Source organism: Canis lupus, chromosome 26, assembly GCF_011100685.1.
Source record: "Canis lupus familiaris isolate Mischka breed German Shepherd chromosome 26, alternate assembly UU_Cfam_GSD_1.0, whole genome shotgun sequence".
NCBI lineage: Eukaryota > Metazoa > Chordata > Mammalia > Carnivora > Canidae > Canis > Canis lupus.
Genome location: NC_049247.1, coordinates 7,004,781 through 7,010,966, shown reverse-complemented (window position 1 = coordinate 7,010,966; position 6,186 = coordinate 7,004,781). Strand labels below are relative to the sequence as shown.

The window sequence follows — 6,186 nt, the reverse complement described above, 5'->3', positions numbered from 1 at the left end:
CGCATTTGACGAGGAGTCTGCTGGAAATTCTTTCTCCCTCTCCCTCTGCTCCACATCTGGCATGCATGCGTGCTCAAATACATAAAATCTTTAAAAAATAATAATAAAATAATAAAAATAAATTTAAAAAAATTTTAAAAGACTCCTAACCAAGCCCAGTCTTCAACATTGAGTTCAATCATTCACAAGTTTGCCAGGCAGACATAAGAATTCTGCATAGTCATGGATTAATGGGTCACCTTTTCTCAGAAAATGACAGGCTTTTGGTTCAGTTTGGATTGCTGGTGGGATTTTTCTGTATTTTTATTTTTACTTCTGGGCTCAGAGGAGGAAAAGAGACGCTGACAGTGAGGAAGGAAAGAAAATATAAGTGGTGAGGGTCATAGGGAGTTGAAGAGATCTTCAGCGTGAAGGAAGAAAGGCCCAGAAAGGCGAAGGCCAGAAACCCAGCCACACTCTCGCCGTGTCTTCTGCTGGCCTCCTGTGTTAGGTCTCTTGAAAGGCAGTGGTAGAAAACAGTTTCTCCCCAGTTTTGCCCCGAATGTCTCTTGCTTTCCAGGGCTGCCATAAAAAATTACCATTAACTGAGAGCCTTAAAACAACAGGAATCGGGGATGCCAGGTTGTGAGCACCAGCTCCACAGTGGGCATGGAGCCTGAACAAACAAACAAACAAACAAACAAACAAACCAGGAATTTATTGCCTCACAGTTCTGGGGGCTAGAAGTCCAAAATTAAGGCATTGGCAGGACCATGCTCCCTCCAAAGGCTGTAAGGGAAAATCCCACCGTGTAGCTTCTGGCTTCTGGTGGCTCAAGGTGTCCTTAGCTTATGTTCCTTTTACTCTAGTCTCTGCTTCCATCATCACATGGTTTTCTCCCTGTGTCTCCGTACGTCCTTTTCTGTCTCTTAGGAGGACGCTTGTCATTGGATTTAGGGCCCGCCCTAATCCTGTGTGATCTCATCTTAATATTTACCCTAATTACATCTGCAATAGTGCATTTACACTATTTCTAAATAAGGTCATATTCCAGGTGGTCATTGATGAGGGAGCAGAAGACTAGCTGGGAGCGTAGCAGAAACCGACATCCTGCAAACCACACCCCCCACTCTGGGGTGGAAGCTGTGACCTTCCTTAGGCACTCCTGGCTGTCCCTAAACCTGAGGAAAGGAAAGACGAATGGTTAACTAATAGAGATCACAGTCCTGCAAGATAAGTCTCCCTCAAGTTACAAATGTCTTGGTGATTTACAAGAAAAAAGCATTCTTATCAAATAATCTAACTCCCCAAAAGAAATGTAGATAAAATTAAATCTCCTTACAACCTGCAGGCCGTGGACAAATACTTCAGGGGGCAGAGTACAGCATTCCTCAAGGAACTTGAAACTGCCTTAAAGTTAATGCTTTGCTAGAAGAGAAAAGCAACCTTAGCTTGATGTCAGCCAGACCTCCAGGATCCTGTAAGTCTTCTTTAACATATGAAAATCCCTTTAGAGACTTCTTTTATCTCTGTCCCTCCCAGATGTATGTTAGCAATCATCCTCCAAGCATACAGGGCACTGATGTACATCTGAAGAGTCTCATGACTAAGGGTTTACTGGACAGTAGTAAATGACCTTAACTTTTTTAAAAAAATATTTTATTTATTTATTTGACAGAGAGAGAAAGAAAGAGAGAGAGAGAGAGAGAGAAAACACAAGCAGGGGGAGGGACAGAGGGAGAAGGAGAAGCAGACTCCCCCCTGAACAAGGAGCTCCATCCCAGGACTCTGAGATCACAACCTGAGCCGCCCAGAATGACCTTATCTTAACAGTAGCTAGCCCCTCAAATTCCTGGAAATCTTGTTTCCAAATTCTTTAGAGATTTTCTTTCTTTCTAACCGCCACCTATAAAGTATGAATCAGCTACCCCTCCCAACCCCAGTGCAGTTCTTCCTGCCTATGGGTCCTGTCCCCATGCTCCTTTAATAAAACCACCTTTTTGGGGGATGGCACCTGGGTGGCTCAGTCCGTTAAGCGTCTGCCTTCAGCTCAGTTCATGACTCTGGGGTCCTGAGATAGAGCCCCACATCAGGATCCCTGCTCAGTGGGTTGTCTGCTTCTCCCTCTCCTTCTATGCACACACTCTGTCTCTTAAATAGACAGATTGAGCTTCAAACAAACAAAACAAAAAAACACTACCTTTTTTGCACTGAAGACACCTCAGGAATTCTTTCTTGACCGTTCACTCCCAGACCCCAACATTTCACATCAGGAACCATCATTCTAAAGGAATTTTTATTTTTATTTTTTAAAATTTTTTTAAAATTTTTATTTATTTATGATAGTCACACAGAGAGAGAGAGAGAGAGAGAGGCAGAGACATAGGCAGAGGGAGAAGCAGGCTCCATGCACCGGGAGCCTGATGTGGGATTCGATCCCGGGTCTCCAGGATCGCGCCCTGGGCCAAAGGCAGGCGCCAAACCGCTGCGCCACCCAGGGATCCCCTAAAGGAATTTTTATATGTTAAAGTAGACTTACGAGCTAAGATTGCCTTCTGCCCTTAGCAAAGTATGAATATCGAGGCAGTTGAGTCTGTAGAGGAATATCCCTTTGCCTGTTTCAAGGGCTTGTCAATGTGCTTTGTCCTGAGCTAGTCCTCTGTTCCCTCATCAGTTTTGGCCATGTGAACCAACATCATGTGCATTTTAATTATCCCACTACTGAGTCTATAGGAAAGCTAAGGAATCAACAGACTTAAAAAATGGATAACAGTAACCAGAAGGACAATTCTCGAAGAACAGTCTTTTAGGGATGCCTGGGTGGCTCAGTGGTTGAGCATCTGTCTTCAACTCAGGGAGTGATCCCGGGGTCCAAGATCGAGTCCCATATCGGGCTCCCTGGGAGGAGTCCGCTTCTCCCTCTGCCTCTCTCTCTCTCTCTCTCTCCCTGTGTCTCTCATAAATAATTAATTAAAAAAAAAAAACAATCTTTTATTTCTCTATCCTCTACCTTTCTTTGAAGCTGGTTCCGGGCTAACCCCCCAGGACATCGGTAGACTCTACTCAATATCCTCATGCAGGTAAGCCCTCTGAAAGGCAGCAAGATTTGTGTTTTGTTTCCTTTTATTTAGCATACTTACCTATTGTTTTGTAAATACCTCACATTCCAGGAGATTCAAGACTCCTTGAATAAATAACTCACCTCTTTATAGATAAGACGCATTGACTATCTGAATTCCTAGCTTAAAAAAAAATTACTGAGTGAAAACAGGGAGGAATGTAATGCAATATCCCTGTCAAATATTCTCAGAGGGATAAAACTTAATTCATTTTCATCATGGCTAATTCCCTGCAACCTTTATAAACAAATGTAGCACCTTAATCAGCACAGGCAAAGGACCTATTTCCTTTAATCCAACAGCTGTGAAACAGGTTTTTATGGTAGGCAACTTAAGTCATTTATTTTCATAGTTTACACATTACACAACAATTTAGGACTAGGTGCCAAGAACTCTGGAAGAACCAGATCAAATCCAACAACACTTCAAGTACTAATCCCTAATATTAGCCCTTAAATGCCCTTATAAAAGTCCACCTAGCTGCATTATCCTTTTCTTGAAAGCTTTCTATGTGTGGAGTAGAGCAGGAACCTTTTAGGGTGGCGTTGCCAGGACTTTCCAGAGCTGTGGGAAAGTGAGAGAAAGGCAGTGGAGACAGGACTACTTATCTCCCTCTGCTTTCCCCTGTCACAGCCTAGTGATGCAGAAAAGTCAACCTGTCTTTGAAAAGGGAAGTGTTCACCTTCATTGAATAGATTGGACAGAGAAAGCCTGAGTTTTCTATAATGCTTGGTCACATGTCAGTGTTAGATGCTATGCTCTCAAATCCCAAGAGAAGCCACACAAACTCCATGGCGTGGCCAGTGAATCCATCTCACCTATAGTGTTCAGAGCCAACAACTCTATAATTATGTCAAGATTGCATCTAAAGCTAGTCCATCCTGTTTTTGAAATACTAAGACTGGCTAGAGACCACAGGGCGGATGAGATCTGGGTTCATCTTGAAGAGCACCACCACACATAGACACATACACATTCCACATCTAACCTGGAGGATTAACTGCTCTCAAGAATTTGTCATCAAATTTGCTATTTACCTAACAAGCTCAAGAGGTATATATATTTCTTTCACGTTAGCCGTAACAATGCGTTATGTCATCTTTTCTCTCCCATGAGAGGACACTTAAAGTGTGTGAAGGTGGATGCTGTTGGTATTGTGATTCTTGCTCCCGTCTGGATAAAATTAATGCCTTTGCCTTGCTTTTTCAGAACCTTGAAATCTATACTGACTTTGGCTGCAAGTCATAGAAAACCCAACTAAAAGCAGCTTGAAGCAAAGAAGGCATTTATATCTTACATAATCAGAAGACTGGAGAACAAGTTCCCCCAACTTGCTAATGACATAATCAAGGGCCCAGATCCTTTCCATTTTTTCCACTTGGCCATCCTCTAGGGTGCTGGTTTGTCCTTAGTTTGTCTCCTCACAATGCAAAAGATTTCATCAGCTTCCAGCATGACATCTGTAGGCAAGAATTTCCAAAAATCCTTTTTTATTCCCCACCCCAAATCCTCTTTTTAAATTAAGGTGAAATTCATACATGAAATTAACCTTCTTTAAAATGAATAATTCGGGGACATTTGGTATATTCACAGTGTTGTGTAACCATCACCTCTCTCTAGTTCCAAAATATGTTCATCTCTCCCAAAGGAGACCCCCATTCCCACTAAACAATCATTCCCTATTCCTCCTTCCCTCATCCCTGGGCAACCATTCATCTACCTTCTGTCTCTAAGGATGTGCTTATTCTAAATGTTTCATTAAATTGGAATTATACAATACGAGGCCTTTTTTGTGGCTTTTTTCAACTGGTCTAATGTTCCCATGGTTCATCCACAGTGTGGCTTGTAACAACATGTCATTCCTTTTTGTGATATTCTATTGTATGAATCCACCACACTTTGTTTATCCATGTCCACAGACATTTGGGTTGTTTCCACCTTTTAGCTATTTTTTTTTTTAATTTTTATTTATTTATGATAGTCACAGAGAGAGAGAGAGGCAGAGACACAGGCAGAGGGAGAAGCAGGCTCCATGCACCGGGAGCCCGACGTGGGATTCGATCCCGGGTCTCCAGGATCGCGCCCTGGGCCAAAGGCAGGCGCCAAACCGCTGCGCCACCCAGGGATCCCCACCTTTTAGCTATTGAATAATGTTGCCATGAACATGCTTGTACATGTATTTGTTTGAGTAACCAATTTTCAGTTCTTTGGGGCATATACCTAGCAATGACATCGCTGGGACATTTTCTGAGAAGTATCCCTAGAAGACTAACCCTCACATCATACTGGTCAGAACTGCTTCACAACCCCAGGCCTGCAACAATGTCTTTGCAAGGAGAATAAGACCACTATGACTGGCTAAACTCACAAGATTCACACCCTGTAGCTAGGTTTGAACCCAGTCACCTCGGAAGGACACAGATGCTTGGAGGAAGGCCATTTGCAGAAGGTGGTAACCATGAGCACAAACACCATGACGCAGGTAGGCAAGTTCTCTGCCAACCACCCCCTCAATATTATTAGAGTAATCTGTATCCTGTTCATGGGTGTGAACTTCTCTGTTCTAGTTGTCAAACAACCTTTCCTTTATGGATTGTCTATTCTATAAACAGTTGTCTTAATGAAGAAGTGTAGGAACTAGAGTCATAATAAATAGCATGCCAGTGGTTCAAAGCCATGTGAAGTAGAAGCTCTTAAAAAATATTGGAGGGATGACCCTGGTGGATCCAGAGTGCACTTTCCCTCTAGTACCCTTGCAGAGACCCTGGCGAGATGCTTCAAATGGGAATGTGCTTCATTGATTTAATTGTCTTCTAGATTTTGATTTGTGTACCCAGATTTGCCTTTGCCTCCACCACCATCATATGGAAGCCATTTATGCTTCTATTCCACAAATATTTATTGTGTGCCTACTACTTCCACACCGCACAAGGCACTGCGGAAGTGGTAGTAAGCCAGAGGCTCTTAGCTCCTGTCCTCACAGAGCTTACAGTGTGGTGGATGAGATTGAAACTAAAGGAATAGTCAAGCAAATAATTATTTAATTCACAGTGTGATAAATGCTGTGAAGAAGTAAAAATCCAGGGTA

The 6,186-nt window shown here is 42.7% G+C and overlaps 1 long non-coding RNA gene across 1 annotated transcript; it reads left to right on the top strand.

Moving 5' to 3' along the window:
• The first annotated feature begins 723 nt into the window (after positions 1-723).
• LOC119877569 lies at positions 724-4,833 on the top strand. The gene is made up of 3 exons (XR_005378986.1): positions 724-1,459; positions 3,002-3,059; positions 4,308-4,833. It is a non-coding gene; the product is annotated as an uncharacterized LOC119877569 (long non-coding RNA).
• Positions 4,834-6,186: the final 1,353 nt, after the last annotated feature.